The 18,330-nt window shown below is 33.7% G+C and overlaps 1 protein-coding gene across 1 annotated transcript in view; it reads right to left on the bottom strand.

Moving 5' to 3' along the window:
* LOC110814632 (uncharacterized) overlaps positions 1-18,330 on the bottom strand; it is a 46,034-nt gene that overhangs the window by 6,716 nt on the left and 20,988 nt on the right. The window contains exons 17-31 of the mRNA XM_088212394.1: positions 18,133-18,285; positions 17,841-17,926; positions 14,854-14,977; positions 14,194-14,304; positions 13,156-13,807; positions 12,047-12,172; positions 10,794-10,980; positions 8,306-10,713; positions 7,947-8,049; positions 7,267-7,398; positions 3,514-3,632; positions 2,473-2,571; positions 1,525-1,920; positions 1,372-1,448; positions 61-815 (exon numbers count right to left, since the gene is read on the bottom strand). The gene's annotated coding sequence lies outside the window, so the exon portion shown is untranslated. The remainder of the gene's footprint in view (positions 1-60; positions 816-1,371; positions 1,449-1,524; positions 1,921-2,472; positions 2,572-3,513; positions 3,633-7,266; positions 7,399-7,946; positions 8,050-8,305; positions 10,714-10,793; positions 10,981-12,046; positions 12,173-13,155; positions 13,808-14,193; positions 14,305-14,853; positions 14,978-17,840; positions 17,927-18,132; positions 18,286-18,330) is intronic.

Raw genomic sequence — 18,330 nt, 5'->3', positions numbered from 1 at the left:
ATGAAAATTTTTGAAATAACCTAATCAGGCATACGTAATCCGTGGCAGAAAGAAGTGTACCTAGACCAAGCGAAAGTGGAAAGAGTAAGAGAGAAGTAGAAGCTTCTGAAAGTTTTGCGCTTTTATAGACAAGCTGAGGTGCATCTTTGTGACGTCACCTATGCTTGATAAAAAATTTGATAATTGAAAATTAAATATGAATAAAATATGATAAAAAAAATAATTTATATTTATATTTTTAACAAGAATATTATTTAAAAGAAAATTTTTCATAATAATTTTTTTAAGAAAAAACTACGACATCAATAATAACAAATCAAATATTATTTTAAAATTTTATAATATAAATTGATAAAGAAAATTAGTAAATACCATGAATGACCATATATCAAATGCCATCCAAAAACCACAAGAGGGGGTCAGGTCGGTCTGCCTTTGCTTCCTTGACTACCTGTTTCTTTCCTTTTCATCAAAAAATTCATCCCCCTATTTTTAATTTTTGTGAATCCTTCCATTTTCCCCCATAAACACAAAATTAACCATTTAACAACTGTTAATAAGTTCCCAAAAAATAGAATAAAAGAGAGAGAGAGAGAGAGGGAAATTTGAAAGTAATAATTTTAAAAAAAAAATAAACTACGAGGTCAATAATAAAAATTCAAATATCATTTAAAAATTTGTAAAAAAAATTGATAAAAAAAAGGAAGGAAGCTTTTAAAAATAAATACCATGGAAGATCACCGATCAAACGCCATCCAAATAAAATCAGAGGGGATGTCTGTCTGCCTTTGCTTCATTGCTTACTCGTTCCTTTCCTAAACCCAAAAAAAATTACTTCTTAAGGGACATAAATAGAACATAAGAGAAAAAAAAAATTTGACAGAATAATAATTTAAAAAAAAAACGAGAAAAATAGTAAAAAATCTGATGATATTATATGAAAATTTGCAATAGAAATTAATAAAACAAAATGAATAAATTAAAAAAAGGATAGAAGTATTTAAATGTAAATACCAAAGACGATCATCTATCAAACGTCATCCAAAAACCACTGGAAGGGAGGTCAAGTCGGGCTGCCTTTGCTTTCTTGATTACCTGTTTCTTTCTTTTCATTAAAAAAATCCAATTCTCTATTTTTACTTTTTATGAATTTTTCTGTTTTTCTCTATATATGTTAAACTAAATAAATTTTAGATACAAATGTTATCTAAATTTTACTCATTAATAACTACTTAATAAGTTTTCATGTGTATTAGCATATTTTATTTAATATATATAAAACGTTATCTAATTCTAAAATATGCAAAAACGATTCTTTTTTGTGATTCAAGACAAACTAATGCCACGAAGTGACTTCCGATTACTACTTACTTTATCAAGATTGGCTTGTGGGCAACGGTTAAAATATTTGTACCAACTGCTTTATGTCGTAGATTTGTTAAATAAATCTGCAAGATTAGTTAACAAGTTTCTTTTAACAATTCAAAACAACTTGGTGATGAAGAAGAAAGCATAAACATATACCGTCAAAAGATTTTGTGCTTCTCTGTCTTGCCTTCACTTGAAAATGGCCTGTTAAAGTAAACGGTAAGAAAAAATCAACTAAACAGGAAAGGAAATGTCATAACAACACATCTAACCATTCTCCCCATTCTTCGTGCATGCATAGAGCATATATAAGAAAAAGAATGAAATTAAAATTAGTGATAAACCATGCGGGAAAGAATTCTAATCGTGTGGCCTACTACTAGAAGATAAGATAGGTCACACTGGTCTGCATTCTAAAACATGATGTCCCTGGTCTTGGCATTTAAATGTTATCCTGCATTCTTTAGCACCTTCTGTTATCCCCAACATCATGCCTGAGATCTAAATAGTTCAAAAGATCAAGCTTTCATCACGTGCATGGTCGGCGAATACCTCATAAAATATACCCAAAAAAAATCAGTCATCCATCAATTGTTAATAAGCACCCAAAAAGAAAATTTTTTCTTGAGGGTCAGAAAATAGAACACAAGAGAGATGAAGATAGCATAAACCACGAGCAACATGATGATAAAAAACTTGCCGAATGTTACTCACATCCTACAATTAGGGCACCGATGAACCAATCAACGGAATTTAATCATATCAATAAACACGAATGAAAGAAAGAAAAAAAAAGAGCATAATATTTAAACTATGCAAACATTTTGCAAGCAAAATCTTAACCTAACCTGAAACCTAAGAGGGAAGGTACGAGAAATTACACCACCAGAGGCATCTCTAAATAGAAATTTCCGAATATTTATACAATTAATAACAACTTTCTATTCACAAATAAATAACTTGAAATATTAAAACCAATGATCTTAACCAAAACGAAATCATAAATTGAATTAATTGGATATAAAAAAATTAAACATAAGAAAAATGAAAAACTTTCAAAAAACCTAATCAGGTATATGTAATCAGTGACAGAAAGAAGTGTACCCAAACCAAACGAAAGTAGAGAGAGTAAGAGAGAAGTAGACATTTCTGAAAGTCTTGCGCTTTTATAGACGAGCTGAGGTACATCTTTGTGACGTCCACCTACGCTTCATAAAAAATTTGATATTTAAAAATAAAATATGAATATGAGAAAAGAAAAAAGCAGTTTATATTTATGTTGCTAACAAAAATATCATATAAAAGAAAATTTTTCACTGAACAATAATTTTTTTAAAAAAACTACGATATCAATAATAAAAAATTAAATACTATTTAAAAATTTATAAAATAAATTAATAAAGAAAAATAAAAGAAGGAAGCTATTAAATGTAAATACCATGGATGACTATTTATCAAATGCCATCCAATAACCACCAGAACGGGGTCAAGTCGGCCAGCCTTTGCTTCCTCGACAACTTGCTTCTTTCTTCATCAAAAAATTCATCGACCTATTTTTTATTTTGGTGATACCTTTCGTTTTTTCCCATAAAAATAAAATCAACCATTCTATAATTGTTGATAAGTATCCAAAAAAAATTCTTCTTAAGGGACAAAAAATAGAACAAAAGAGAGAAAAAATTTGACAAAATAATAATTTTATTTTTAAAAAAAAAAAGTATTACGAAATCAGTAATAAAAAATTAAATATTATTTAAAAGTTTGTAAAAGAAATTGATTAAACAAATTAATAAATTAAAAAAAGGAATGAAGCTTTTAAATGTAAACCATGGATGATCACCTATCAAGCACCATCCAGAAACAACAAGAGTAGGTCAAAGTCAGTCTGCCTTTGCTTCATTGATTACCTGTTCCTTTCCTTTTCAACAAAAAAATCATCCCCCTATTTTTTATTTCTGTGAATCCTTCTGTTTTCAATCATTCAACAATTGTTGATAAATAAAAAATTTGACAAAATAATAATTTTTTTTTAAAAAAAAGAACTACGAAATTAATAATAAAACATTAGATATTATTAGAAAGTTTACAATAGAAATTAATTAAAAAAATTAATAAATTAAAAAAAAAACTTTTAAATGTAAATACCTTATATGATAATCTATCAAACGCCATCCAAAAGCTACAAGAGGGGATCAACTCGGGCTGCGCCTTTCCTTTTTCATCAAAAAAGTTCATCACCCTATTTTTCATTTTGGGGAATCCTTCTGTTTTCCCCCATAAGCACAAAATCAATCATTAAATAATTGTTGATAAGAAAAGAAAAACTCTTTTTAAGGGACAGTAAATAGAAGATAAGAGAGATATAGAATTTTAAAAGAATAAAATTTCTTTCCTCAAAACAAAAAAAACTACGAGGTCAATAATGAGAAATCAGATTTTGTTTAAAAGTTTGCAATAGAAATTAATAAAAAATAAAAATAAATTAAAAAAAATAAAAGAAGCTTTTAAATATAAATACCATGTATGATTATCTATCGCCATCCAAAAACCATCAGAGGGGAGGGTCAAGACGGGCTGTCTTTGCTTCCTTGATTACCTTTTTCATTCTTTTCATCCAAAAAATCAAAGTCCTTATTTTTAATTTTTGTGAATCCTTCTCTTTTCCCCTCTATATGTTAAACTAAATAAATTTTGGATATATAATTATCATTTAAATTATACTGTTAAAAATTACTTAAAAAGTTTTCATGTGTACTAACATATTTTATTTAAAATGTTTAAAACACTATCTAATACTAAAATTTGCAAACACAATTCTTTTTTTGTGGTTCAAGACAAACTAATGTCACGAAAAAACTTCTGAGTACTACTTACTTTACCAAGATTCGCTAGTGAGCAACTATTAAAATATCTGTACCAACTGTTTTCTGTCGTACATTTGCAAAATAAACCTACAAACTTAGTTAACAAGTTTCTTTTAACAATTCAAAATAACTTGGTGAGGAAAAAAAAAGCATAAACAGATAGTCAAGAGATTTTGTGCTTATCTGTCTTGCCTTCCTTTAAAAATGGCATGTTAAAGTAAACGATAAGAAAAAATCAACCAAAGAGAAGAGGAAATATCAGAACAACATATCTAACGGCCTGTTAAAGTAAACGGTAAGAAAAAATCAACCAAAGAGGAGAGGAAATATCAGAACAACATATCTAACCCTCCTCCCTTTTCTTCGTACATGCATAGAGAATATATCAGAAAGAGCAAAAGAATTCAAATAAGTGATAAACAATACAGGAAAGTGTTTTAATCGTGTGACCTAGTACTAGAAGATAAGATAAGTCACACTAGTCTGCATTCTAAAACATGATGCCTCTTGTTCTTGACATTTAAATGTTACCCTACATCCTTCAGCACCTTGTTCAGCGGCAAGGTCTCAAAGAAACGAAGTGGCACTTCCATTATCGTGCAATTAATGGATATCATCTTGGGTTAGTGAACAAACTAAGGTTCAGATCTAAATGCACAACTAAACTTGTTTCCTACATTTTTCCTAGACTCATATTAATCTCTAAAACTTAAATCAACTAGTCACCACATATCTACGTTAAATCGATATTCCAGCAACCTAAAACACAAGATTTATGTGCTTACTGTGGGTTGGAGCTTTAAGTTTCCCGAAACACCCAATTGGTTTGCCGTGTGGAGGGTGAACCAATTCGATTTAAGACAACAAACAAAATCGGTTAGGACTGGTTAGTTCAAGCAAAAAAAGGGAGAGAAAAATCGTTACCGCAAGCGGCAGCGGGAGGCTTGGGTAGTGGTGTTCACTCAACCTCGCCACCGGTCTAGTTCGGTTCTCCGCTTCCCCGATCCACACTCACCCATCTGCAGCGGTGCTAGCACAAATACTACATCAGAGGCATTTGACCTCACCACCACACGCTCATGTGGTCGGAACCGCATCCCAACCTTCCCAAGTCGTACACTCAGCCATGATCAAAGCCGCTCAGCCTCACCCCTCACTCAGATTTCGCACGCACACCGCCCCACACTCGCAAGCGGCAACGACAATGTGCATGCAACACCTTCTTCATCCTTCGGTAGCGGCTCAAGCTGCTCCCGTCTCCCTCGTTCGCAGCCAAGCCGCTCACTCTTCTCCTCTCCTTGGCTTGCGATTTCTCCCGCAAGTAGTCCTCTTCTCATGGAAATCGACACCGTGCGATCTACCTCTACCCACTTCCCCTTCAATCTCGTTAGGCTTACCTTCCGGTCGAGATCACAACGATCCGATCTCGGCCATCCCCTCTCATAGGTGAGATCACCACCCTGCAATCGCGCGGTTTGGTGGGAAAAAATCGATATTGCGATTTCTAGCAAGTTGGTTTCCATACACGCACGCGGCAGCAACAGCGCACATGCGACACTTTGCTTTTTCGGTCGCGAATCAAGCTGCTCGTCTCTTCCTCGTTCGCAGCCAAGCCGCTCACTCTTCTCCTCTCCTTGGCTTGCGGTTTTCACTGCAAGCCTTCCTTTTCTCATGGAGATCGCCATCGTGCGATCTCATTCGACTTCTCTTCTACTCGATATGACCACCACGCGATCTCCGCCATACCCTCTGCCGAGCAAGATCGCCTACCCGCGGTCTCAGGTCTCACCTCTCACAAATAAGAGGAAGAGCCCTAAACAAGCTCTTTAAATCGACCACTACACAGCCGTCGGATCTCTACTGCAAGATCTTTCCGCTTGGCCAAGGGAACTTATATCTTTTCATGTCCGAAAGTGAGTCTCAACCGCCCGATCGTGATTCTTTAAATCAGGATCGGTGGACCAAGGGTTTCATTAAGAAGAGAGGAAAAAGAAAGAATGGGAGGGGAGCAAAGAGCTCTTGTACTTGGTAAAATTGCTAGCCATCAAATGCTTTTAAAGTAGAAAAGAAAGAAAGTTTAGAAGCTAAACTAATATAGCAGAAAATTAACCAAGCACGGGCACAAAGAGAGAGAGATTCTGCCACCTTGGCAAAGAAGAAAACTATCAGAGAAGGAAAATTGGAAAACAATTGTACCCAAGATTCATACACATCCAAGGATCCTGCTATAGCACAAACTTGAACCGAACATCAAAATACAGAAAAGTAAAGATTTCAATCTGTAACTAGAGTTGTTCGAGAAAGAAATTTGAGAGCATATCTACTAGTCATCATGCAATATTTATGGTACACACACCAAAAGGCTTGACTTATAGATAGCAGCAAACAAACTTTTCAGCCACACCAGATGCATAACCTAAAGCTAAAACGCCAGGCAGGACAAAAATCTTGAGATATACCTAAGGCAACCAAAATGTTCCAAATTTCAAAGACCGGTAATAAGCACATAATTGGGGATGACTTGTACAGAATGGATAATAAATCGTCACCCAAAAAGTTTTTCACGAACAAGGAAAATACGAATAATAATAAAAATATAACTGATGTAAAGCACAGCAGAATACCAAGTGCAAAATTCTAGCAACACAAAAGAAATTTTTTAGACAGGGAATAACTTGGGGATACCATTTGGCCACAGAAATTGTAATAACAGCAGGGACATCTCTGTAAAAAAATAAAGGGCCCTCAGTTACTCCAATCAGCTCAATCAACTGAAATGCAGTACACGGTCAATTCCAGTCCATTCAGGTCAAAGAAACAACTAAAGCAAATATCAGAACAACACATCTAACCATTCTACCATTTCTTCGTGATTGCACAGGACATATATCAGAAAGAGAAAAAGAATTCAAATTATTGACAAACAATGCGGGAAAGTATTCTAATCGTGTGGCCGAGTACTAGGAGATAAGATAAGTCACACTGGTCTGCATTCTAAAACATGATGTCCCCGTTCTAAGAATTTAAATGTTACCCTGCATTCTTCAGCACCTTGCTTAGTCTTGAAGAAACCAGGTGGCACTTCCATTATCGTCAACATCATGCCTGGGATTCAAGAAGCTCAAAAGATCAAGCATTCATCACGTGTAGGGTCCACGAATATCTCCTAAAACCCACACAAAAAATCAGTCATCCATCAATTGTTGATAAGTACTCAAAAAGAAAATTTTTTCTTTAAGGTCAGAAAATAGAACACAAGAGAGATGAAGATAGCATAAACCAGGAGCAACATGACGATTAGGAACTTTCTGAATGTTAGTCACATCCTACAATTAAGACACCAACGAACCAAACAACGGAATTTAATCATATCAATCAACATGGATCTAAGAAAAAAAATAAAAGCAAAATATCTAAACTATGCAAACATTTTGGAAGCAAAATCTTATCCTAACCTGAAACCGTAAAGGGAAGGTATTAGAAATTGTACCACCAAACAGAGGCCTCTCTAAATAGAAATCTCCGTACGTTTTTACAATTAAATAACAACTTTCCATTCACAAATAAATCATTTGAAATATCAAAACTAGTGATCTTAATCCAAATGAAACCATAAACTGAATTAACAGGATTTGAAAAAATTGAACAAAAACAAAATGAAAAATTGAGATAATCTAATCAGGCATATGTAATCAGTGGCATAGAGAAGTTTACCTTAACCAAGCGAAAGTGGAGTGAGTAAGAGAGAAGTAGAAGCTACTGAAAGTCTTGCGCTTTTATAGACGAGCTGAGGTGCATCTTTGTGACGTCACCTACCCTTGATAAAAAACTTGATATTTAAAAATTAAATATGAATACAATGAATATAAAAAAAAAAAGCTGTTTATATTTATATTTTTAACAAGAATATCACTTTAAAAAAATATTTCACTAAACAATAATTTTTTAAGAAAAATCTACGACATCAATAATAACAAATCAAATATTGTTTTAATGTTTATAATATTAATTGATAAAGAAAAATTAATAAATTTTTTTTTTAAAAAAAGAAGGAAGCTTTTAAATGTAAATACCATGAATAACCATCTATCAAACGCCTTCCAAAAACCACCAGAGGAGATCAGGTCGGGCTGCCTTTGCTTCCTTTACTACCTGTTTCTTTCCTTTTCATCAAAAAATTTATGCCCCTATTTTTAATTTTGGTGAATCCTTCCGTTTTCCCCGATAAACACAATATCAACCATTTAACAACTGTTAATAAGTACCCAAAAACAAATTTCTTCTTAAGGGGCAGAAAATAGAATAAAAGAGAGAGAGAGAGAGAGAGAGAGAGAGAGAGAGAGAGAAATTTAACAGAACAATAATTTCTTTTTAAAACTAAAGAACTACAAGGTCAATAATAAAAATTCAGATATCATTTAAAGGTTTGTAAAAGAAATTGATAAAAAAAAGGAAGCTTTTAAATGTAAATACCATGGAAGATCACCTATCAAACGCCATCCAAATATAACTAGAGGGCATCATGGCTGTCTGCCTTTGCTTTCATTGGTTACCTGTTCCTTTCCTTTTCATCCAAACAATTAACTCCCTATTTTTTATTATTGTAAATCCTTCGGTTTTCCCCAATAAACACAAAATCAATAATTTAACAATTGTTGATAAGTACCCAAAAAAAAATTTCTTCTTTAAGGGACATAAATAGAACATAAGAGACAGGTAAAAAATTTGATAGAACAACAATTTTAAATAAAAACCTACGAAAAAAATAGTAAAAAATCTGATATTATTTAAAAGTTTGCAATAGAAATTAATAAAACAAAATAAATAAATTAAAAAAAAAGGAAGTAAGCATTTAAATGTAAATAACCAAGGACGATCATCTATCAAACGCATCCAAAAACCACAAGAGGGGGTCCTTATGTTTCATTTGGGTGAATCCTTATGTTTTCCCCCATAAGCACAAAATCAATCATTCAAACATTGTTGGTAAGAACACAAAAAAAAAACTTTTTAAGGGACAGAAAATGGATCAAAAGAGAGAGAGAGAGAGAGAGAGAGAGAAATTTGACAGAATAAAATTTATTTTCTACAAAAAAAGAATTACGAGGTCAATAATCTTAACCTAACATGAAACCTATGAGGGAAGCTATAAATTGCGCCATCAAACAAAGGCATCTCTAAATAGAAATCTTCAGACATTTATACAATTAATAACAACTTTTCATTCACAAATAAATCACTTGAAATATCAAAACAAGTGATCTTAACCCAAATAAAACTATAAACTGTATTAACTGGATATGAAAAAATTGAACATAAGTAAAACGAAAAACTTTCAAAAAACCTAATCAAACATATGTAATCAACGGCAAAAAGAAGTGTAAATACCATGGATAGTCCATCTATCCAATGTCATTCAAAAAACTCAAGAGGGGGTGTCAAGTCGGTCAACCTTTGCTTCCTTGACTACCTGTTTCTTTCCTTTTCATCAAAAAATTCATCCCTCTATTTTTAATTTTGGTGAATCCTTCCATTTTACCCCATAAATAAAAAATCAACCATTCAATAATTGTTGATAAGTATAAAAAAAAAATCTCTTACGGTACAGAAAATAGAATAAAAGAGAGAGAAAAAAAAAATTGACAGAATAATAATTTTTATTTTTTTAAAAGAAAAGAACTATGAGGTCAATAATAAAAAATCAATTATTATTTGAAGTTTGTAAAAGAAATTAATAAATTAAAAAAAAGGACGGAAGCTTTTAAATGTAAACCATGGATGATCACCTATCAAACACCATCCAAAAAAAAACAGGGGTCAAGTCTCCCTTTACTTCATTGATTACCGGTTCCTTTCCTTTTCAGCAAAAAATTCATCCCCCTATTTTTTATTTCTGTGAATCCTGTTTTCTCCCATAAACACAATCAATAATTCAACAATTGTTGACAAGTACCCAAAAAAAGATTTTTTTTTAAGGGACATAAAATAAAACATAAAAGATAGATACAAAATTTGACAGAATAATAATTTTTTTAAAAAAACTACGAAATTAATAGTAAAAAATTAAATATTAATTGAAAGTTTGCAATATAAATTAATTTTAAAAAAAATAAATTAAAAAAAGAAACAAAGCATTTAAATGTAAATACCATGGACGATCATCTACCAAACGCCATCCAAAACAAAAACCATCAGAGGGGGGTCAACTCGGGCTACCTTTGCTTCCTCGATTACTTGTTCCTTTCCTTTTCATAAAAAAATTCAACACCCTATTTTTTATTTTGGTGAATCATTCTGTTTTCCCCTCATAAGTACAAAATCAACCATTAAACAATTATTGATAAGAATTCAAAAATAAAATATTCTTGTTAAGGGACAGAAAATAGAACAAAAGAAAATGAAAGAAAAATTTATGTGCTTACCGCAGGCCGGAGCTTTGGGTTTCTTGCAACACCCATTTGGTTCGCTGTATGGAGGTGAACTAATTTTGTTCAAGACCACAAACAAAACCGGTTAGGACCGGTTGGTTAAAGCGGAAAAACAGTAGAGAAAAATTGTTACCGCAAGCGGCGGCGAGGAGGCTTGCGTAGTGGCATTCACTCTGCCCTGCCACTGGTGTGGTTCGGTTCTCCGCTTCCCCAACACACAGTCATCCAACCGTCGCGGTGCTACCACCAATCGCAAATCGCAAGCACTCGGCCTTGCCACCACACGCTCATAGGCATCGGCTAAAATTTCTTGATGTTACCTAGATATTAGACCATAAAAATTTTTAACACAATGTAAATTATATTTAATAAAATATTTAAAGTGTTATTCAATTTTAAAATATACAAACATAATTTTTTTTATAAGCATAATAGTACTTTACATTGTCCGTAGATTTTTCTTACAAGATTTTTGTTTTTTTTAAGCACAAAATATAAATTTTATACTTATTTAAAATATAATATAAATATTACTTTTTATAATTATAAAAACTATAATATAGATATTATTTTATATGATTAAAATTATAAAAAATGAAAAATATTAACAAAACAATACTATAAAGAAATTATAAATTAATTTATCTAATATAATAAAATATTAAATTAAAAATATTAAATCATAATACAAAATGTATAAATATACAAGACAGATATATGAACTAAAATCACCTGATTAAACGTCACCTAGAGGTAATTTTATAATTACTCAACCGTCGAATTAATAAATATTCTTAATATCTAAATAGAAAAAATTATTTAGATTACATGCTATAAATATGAAATTCTTTACCTTAACTGTTTAACTTCAGCAAGAAAAGTAAATTTCAATCTACAAGTATTACATGCATGACCATTTTTAGCATCAAACCTATTAGACATAAATGAACCAACATAAAAAGTAAAGAAAGAAAAAAGACCTTCCTAATCACAACAATTTTTCTTCGTTATTACTCATTTAAGAACTTCTCACACATTATTATTTCTCAGCAAAAGTAAAACAAAATCGTCCTTCAAACTTCAATAAACGATAACATCACAAACATTCAAAGAAAAAAATGAATAATCTAAACACAGTAAAAATATATTGTAATTCTCTCATAGATCAATCATATATATCTAAGTCTTCGTTTTTTTTTATTCTTCCAAATGTGTACAAAATATAGACTTAATCAGAAAATAGGAGAGTTTAAATTTATACCAGAATAGATCATGTACAAGGGCAAAATAGCCGAATTGTACAAAAATAGACAAGTCATTTTCATTATAACAACATGCATGTGAGATCAGGGGAAACAGAAGAGGTCGAGTGATCAAGACCCTTACCCAATCTAGTTGTCCACCGTTCAAGTTGTCGCTTAAAGGTGATATACACACAGTAGGAACAACGACACAAAATGAAAACACATACTTCCCAAAGAACCTCATCTTTTCCCAGGAAGAAGAAAGAACCTGAATTAGCATATTAAAGAACAGATCAACTTTGCACAAAACTATACTAATAGATGCAAGAACACCATCCAGTTTAACACAATAAAAAATGACTTACAAAATCTTTACTACCATCAAGAGGCATCTCAACAAACCATAACAAGAAAAAATCAACCAAAGAGGAGAGGAAAAGATAATCCCCAAGAGGCGTTGGAGGGGGATTGCAGGGTGTCGGAAGGAGGAGAGAGTTCAGAAACTTAAAATTTTCAGCAAAATGACCCTCTAGAGGTATCGGTCAAGAAAAGCCGAAAGAGAAAGAAAGGGAGGGGAGCAAGGAGCTCTTCTACTTGGTAAAATTGCTAGCAATGAATCGCTTTTAAAGTAGAAAAGAAAGACAAAATTCAAATGCTAAACTAATATAGCAGAAAATTAACCAACCACTGGCACAAAAAGAGAGATTCGGCCACATTGACAAGGAATAAAACTGTCAAACAAGGAAAATTGGAAAACAATTCTACCCGAGATTCATAGACATCCAAGGATCCTACTATAGCACAAACCTGAACCAAACATCAAAATGCAGAAAAGTAAATATTCCAATCTCTATCTAGAGTTGTCAGAGAAAGAAATTTGGGAGCATATCTACTGGCTATCACGGAATATTTATGGTACACAACATTTTTCATACACACACACACCAAAAGGCTTGCCTTACAGACAGATGCATAATCTAACCTAAAAAGCCTGGCAGGACAAAAATCTTGAGTTATATACCTAAGGCAACCAAAATGTTCCAAATTTCAAAGACTAGTAAAAAGCACATAATTGGGGATGACTTGTTCAGAAGCGATAATAAATCGTCACCCAAAAAGTTTTCCACGAACAAGAAGGAAAATACCAATAATAATGACAAACACAACTGATATAAAGCACAGCAGAATACCAAGTGCAAAATTCTAGCAACACAAAAGAAACTTTTTAGACTGGGAATAACTTGGAGATACCATTTGACCACAGAAGTTGTAATAACAACAGGGACATCTCTGTAAAATAATCAAGGGCCCTCAATTACTCCAGTCTGCTCAATCAACTGAAATGCAGTACACGGTCAATTATAGTCCATTCACGTCATAGAAACAACTAAAAGCAAATATCGGAACAACACATCTAACCATTCTCCCATTTCTTCGTGCATGCATAGAGCATATATCAGAAAGAGAAAAAGAATTCAAATTATTGATAAACAATGCGGGAAAGTATTCTAATCGTGCGGCCTAGTACTAGAACATGAGGTAAGTCACACTTGTCTGCAATCTAAAATATGATGTCCCCATTCTTGGTATTTGAATGTTACCCTGCATCCTTCAGCACCTTGCTCAATGGCAAGGTCCTGAAGAAACCAGGTGGCACTTCCATTATCCCCAACATCATGCCTGAGATCTAAATAGCTCAAAAGATCAAGCTTTCATCACGTGCAGGGTTGGGGAATACCTCCTAAAACAAACCAAGAAAAAATCAGTCATCCATCAATTGTTAATTAGAGCCCAAAAAGAAAATTTTTTCTTGAGAGTCAGAAAATAAAACACAAGAGAGATGAAGATAGCATAAACCACGAGCAACATGATGATCAGGAACTTGCCGAATCTTACTCACATCCTATAATTAAGATACCAATGAACCAATCAACAGAATTTAACCATATTAATCAACACGAATGAGAGAAAAAAAAAAGCATAATATCTAAACTGTGTAAACATTTTGCAAGTAAAATCTTAACCTAACCTGAAACCTAAGAGGGAAGGTAGTAGAAATTTCACCACCAAACAGAAGCATCTCTGAATAGAAATCTCCGGATATTTATACAATTAATAACAACTTTTGATTCACAAATAAATCATTTGAAATATCAAAACCAATGATCTTAATCCAAATGGAACCATAAACTAAATTAACTCGATATAAAAAAATTGAACAAAAGCAAAATGAAAAACTTTCTAAAAACCTAATCAGGCATATGTAATCAGTGGCAGAAAGAAGTATACCCGGACAAAGCGAAAGTGGAGAGACTTAGAGACAAGTAGAAGTTTCTGAAAGTCTTTTTGACGAGCTGAGGCGCTTTTATGACGAGCTGAGGTGCGTCTTTTTGACCCCACCTACGCTTGATAAAAAATTTAATATTTAAAACTAAAATATAAATAGAATGAATATGAGAAAAAAAAAGTTGTTTATATTTATATTTTTTACAAAAATATCATTTAAAAGAAAATTTTTAACCAAACAATAATATTTTTAAAAAATCAAATATTATATAAAAATTTGTAATATAAATAGAGAGAAAAAATTAATAAATTTAAAAACAAGAAAAGGAAGCTATAAATGTAAATATCATGGATGACCGTCTATCGTCATCCAATAACCACCAGAGAGGAGTCAAGTTGAGCTGCCTTTGCTTCCCCCATAAAACCAAAATCAACCATTCAACAATTGTTGATAAGTACCCAAAAAAATTACTTCTAAAGGCAAAAAAAATAGACCGAGAGAGAGAGAGAGAGGAAAAATTTGACAAAATAATAATTTTCATTTAAAAAAAAAAAAGAACTATGAAGTTAATAATAAAAGATCAGATATTATTTAAAAGTTTGTAAAAGAAATTGATAAAAAAAAAAGAATGAAGCTTATAAATGTAAACCATAAATGATCACCTATCAAGCACCATCCAAAAACAACAAGAGGAGGTCAAGTCGGTTTGCCTTTGCTTTATTGATTACCTGTTCCTTTCCTTTTCAGCAAAAAATTCATCCCCCTATTTTTTATTTGTGAATCCTTCTGTTTTTCCACATAAACACAAAATCAATCATTCGATAATTGTTGATAAGTACCCAAAAAAAGTGTTCTTTTTAAGGGGCAAAAAATAGAACAAAAGAGAGAAAAAATTTGACAAAATAATAATTTTAAAATAATAGAACTACGAGATTAACAGTAAAAAATTATATATTAATTGAAAGTTTGTAATAGAAATTGACAAAAAAAAAATTAATAAATTAAAAAAAAGGAAGCTTTTAAATGTAAATACCATGAACGATCATCTATCAAACATCATCCGAAAACCACAAGAGGGGATCAAATCGGGCTGCCTTGCCTTCCTTGGTTACCTGTTTCTTTCTTTTTCATCAAAAAATTCATCTCCCTATTTTTCATTTTGGTGGATCCCTTTGTTTTCCCCCCATAAGCACAAAATCAACTATTCAACAATTGTTGATAAGAACCCAAACAAAATTTATGTGCTTAACGCGGATCAAGTCTTTGGGTAACACCCATATAGTTCAGGAGATGGAGGGTGAACCGGTTTGGTTCAAGACCACAAACAAAACCGGTTAGAACCAGTCGGTTCAAACGGAAAAACATAAGTGACAAACAAAAGAAAGAGCAAAAGAATTCAAATAAGTGACAAACAATACAAGAAAATATTCTAATCGTGTGACCAAGTACTAGAAGATAAGATAAGTCACACAGGTCTGCATTCTAAACTATGATGTCTCTTGCTCTTGACATTTAAATGTTACCCTACATCCTTCAGCACCTTGTTCAGCTACAAAGTCTCAAAGAAACAAGGTGGCACTTCCATTATCGTGCAATTAATGGATATCGTCTTGGGTTAGCAAATAAACTAAGGTTCAGATCTAAATGCACAACTAAACTTGTTTCCTACATTTTTCCTAAACTCATATTAATCTCTAACACTTAAATCAACTAGTCACCACATATCTACGTTAAATCAGTATTCCAGCAACCTAAAACACAAGATTTATGTGCTTACTGCGGGTCGGAGCTTTGAGTTTCCCGAAACACCCAATTGGTTTCTGTGTGGAGGGTGAACCAGTTCGATTCAAGATCACAAACAAAATCGATTAGGACCAGTCCGTTCAAGCAGAAAAAAAGGAGAGAAAAATCGTTACCGCAAATAGCAGCGAGGAGGCTTGGGTAGTGGCGCTCACTCAATCCCGCCACCAGTCTAGTTCGGTTCTCCGCTTCCCCGACCCACACTCACCCATCTGCAGCGGTGCTAGCACCAATACCGCATCGTAGGCACTCGACCTCGTCACCACACGCTCATGCGGTCGGAACCGCATCCCGACCTTCCCAAGTCGTACACGCATTTATGACCGAAGCCGCTCAGCCTCACCCCGCACTCGAATTTCGCACACACACCGCTAGTTTTGCGATTTCCGCAAGTCTGTTCCCACACTCGCAAGCAGCATCGACAACGTGCATGCAATACCTTCTTCATCCTTCGGTAGCGGCTCAAGCTGCTCGCGTCTCCCTCCTTCGCAGCCAAGCCGCTCTCTCTTCTCCTCTCCTTGGCTTGCGGTTTCTCCCACAAGTATTCCTTTTCTCATGGAAATCGACACCGTGCGATCTACCTCTACCTGCTTCCCCTTCGATCTCGTTAGGCTTCCCTTCTGGTTGAGATCGCCACTATGCGATCTCGACCATCCCCTTTCATAGGCAAGATCATCATTGCACGATCAAATGGTCTTGTGGGAAACCATCGGTTTTGCAGTTTTTCGCAAGTCCATTTCCACACTCGCACGTGGCAGCGACAGTGCACATGCGATACCTTCCTTTTTCGATCACGGATCAAGCCGCTCGTCTCTCCCTTGTTTGCAGCAAAGTTACTCACTCTTGTCCTCTCCTTGGCTTGCAGTTTTCACCGCAAGCCTTCCTTTTCTCATGGAGATCGCCACCATGCAATCTCTGGCAGCCCGCGGCCTCACCTCTCACAAATGAGAGGAAGGGTCCTAATTGGGCTCCTTAAATCGGTCACTTCACGGCCGTCGGATCTCTACTGCAAGATCTTTCCACTTGTCCAAGGGAACTTCCATCTTTTCATGTCCGAAAGAAAATCTCGGGCGCCCGATTGTGATTCCTTAAATCGTGATCATTTGATGAAGGGTTTCATTAAGAAGAGCCGAAAGAGAAAGAATGGGAAGGGAGCAAAAAGCTCTTCTACTTGGTAAGATTGCTAGCAGTCAAATGCTTTTAAAGTAGAACAGAAAGACAAAGTTCAGAAGCTAAACTAATATAGCAGAAAATTAACCAAGCACCGGCACAAAAAGAGAGAGATTCTGCCACCTTGACAAAGAAGAAAACTGTCAGAGAAGGGAAATTAGAAAACATTTGTACCCAAGATTCATACACATCTAAGGATCCTGCTATAGCACAAACTTAAACATCAAAATGTAGAAAAGTAAAGATTCTAATCTGTAACTAGAGTTGTTAAAGAAAGAAATTTGGGAGCATATCTACTGGCCATCACACAATTTTATGGTACACAACATTTTTCATAAACACACACCAAAAGGCTTGCCTTACTGTCAGCAGCAAACAAATGTTTTAGCCACACCAGATGCATAACCTATATGCTAAAAAGCCTGGCAGGATAAAAATCTTGAGATATACCTAAGGCAACCAAAATGTTCCAAATTTCAAAGCTAGTAATAAGCACATAATTGGGGATGACTTGTACAGAAGGGATAATAAATCGTCACCCAAAAAGTTTTACAAGAACAAGAAGGAAAATACCAATAATAATAAAAATATAATTGATACAAAGCACAGAAGAATACCCAAGTGCAAAATTCTAGCACCACAAAAGAAATTTTCTAGATAGGGAATAACTTGGAGATACCTTTTGGCCACAGAAGTTGTAATAACAGCAGGGACATCTCTGTAAAATAATCAAGGGCCCGCAATTACTCCAGTCAGCTCAATCAACTGAAATGCAGTACACAGTCAATTACAGTCCATTTACATCAAAGAAACAAGTAAAGAAAATATCAGAACAACACATCTAACCATTCTCCCATTTCTTCGTGATTGCATAGGGCATATATCAGAAAGAAAGAATTCAAATTATTGACAAACAATGCGGGAAAGTATTCTAATCGTGTGGCCTAGTACTAGAATATGAGGTAAGTCACATTGGTCTGCATTCTAAAACATGATGTCCTCATTCTTGGTATTTAAATGTTGCCCTCCATCCTTCACCACCTTGCTCAGTGGCAAGGTCTTGAAGAAACCAGGTCAAAAAGCATAAAAGATCAAGTTTTATCACGTGCAGGGCCCACGAATACCTTTTAAAACCCACAAAAAAAAATTAGTCATCCATCAATTATTGA

This window comes from Carica papaya, chromosome 2, assembly GCF_054855325.1.
Source record: "Carica papaya isolate Zhongbai chromosome 2, ASM5485532v1, whole genome shotgun sequence".
NCBI lineage: Eukaryota > Viridiplantae > Streptophyta > Magnoliopsida > Brassicales > Caricaceae > Carica > Carica papaya.
This window is presented reverse-complemented; position numbering and strand designations above follow the sequence as displayed.